This window comes from Gossypium raimondii, chromosome 1 (assembly GCF_025698545.1).
Source record: "Gossypium raimondii isolate GPD5lz chromosome 1, ASM2569854v1, whole genome shotgun sequence".
Taxonomy (NCBI): Eukaryota; Viridiplantae; Streptophyta; class Magnoliopsida; order Malvales; family Malvaceae; genus Gossypium; species Gossypium raimondii.
This window is the reverse complement of record NC_068565.1, coordinates 16253325-16254584: the sequence shown is the minus strand read 5'-3', so window position 1 is coordinate 16254584 and position 1260 is coordinate 16253325. Positions and strand designations below refer to the sequence as shown.

The window sequence follows — 1260 nt, the reverse complement described above, 5'->3', positions numbered from 1 at the left end:
AATATTTTTCTTCACCAAAGTGTTTTTAAATTGCATTCATAAATAATTCTTTGCATAGTCCTTGTGGGTACGATAACTCGACATTTATTTGTCACTTTATTACTTCTTGTGGTTGTGTACACTTGCACATTTTAGTCGTTCCAAGTTTTTGGCGCCTTTGCTGGGCACTGTTTTAAAAGACATTATTTGTGAAATTGTTAATTTTGCATTTTGGTCTATTTTTTCTGTTAAATTTTAACTCTTTTTTTTGTGTTTGTTTCGGGTGTTTATTAGTATTGATCAAATCCTAAAATTGAAAGGACTTTCTGACAATGAAGAAGACAAGCGAACCAAAGAAGGACTGAAGATATGAATTTCAAAAATCCAAACCAAAATCCAAGAGGAGCATTCACTTATAATACTCACAATCCGATCATTCTTACCGAAGACAGAAACTGTGCCATTCAACAATATGCCATTCCTCTATTCAATGAGCTCAATCCGAGTATTAGAAGACCCAAAATCGAGGCACAACATTTCAAGCTGAAGCCAGTCATGTTCCAAATGTTGCAAAATATGGGTAAATTTAGTGGGATTCCTACCGAAGATCCACATCTTCATCTTCTGCTATTCATGGAAGTGACTGGCTCATTTAAACTAGTTGGGGAGACTGAGGACGCCTTGGAACTGAGATTATTTCCATACTCCTTAAAAGATAGAGCACGAGCGTGGTTGAACTCCCTACTGTCCGGTTCTATAACTACATGGCAAGAGTTGGTTGAACGTTTCTTAATGAAATATTTTCCTCCATCTTTAACTGCCAAGATCCGAAATGAAATCACTTTATTTCAGTAACTTGATGAAGAATCTTTATATGAGGCATGGGAGCGGTTCAAGGATTTATTACGAAAGTGCCCTCATCACGGCATTCCTTGTCGCATTCAAATAGAAACTTTCTATATTGGTCTCAATATTCATATTAGAATGATGGTGGATGCTTCGACAAATGGAGCCCTTCTTTCTAAGTCTTATAACGATGCTTATGAGATTATTGAAAGAATTGCCAACAATAACTATCAATGACCAACCAATCGAGCAGCCTTAGAAAGACGAGTAGCAGAAGCACATGAAGTGGACACACTTATTTCTTTGGCTACCCAGGTGTCCTCTATGTCTTCTATGCTTAAGAACATAATTGTTAATGGTTTCAATGGTAATCTGTCAGGTCAGTAGCCGAACCAGTTCGAGAATATTTCTTATGAATACTTTGGAGATGACCAT

The 1260-nt window shown here is 36.7% G+C and overlaps 1 non-coding gene across 1 annotated transcript; it reads right to left on the bottom strand.

Moving 5' to 3' along the window:
* Positions 1–801: 801 nt before the first annotated feature.
* LOC128033609 (small nucleolar RNA R71) lies at positions 802–908 on the bottom strand. The gene has a single exon (XR_008189584.1). It is a non-coding gene; the product is annotated as a small nucleolar RNA R71 (small nucleolar RNA).
* Positions 909–1260: the final 352 nt, after the last annotated feature.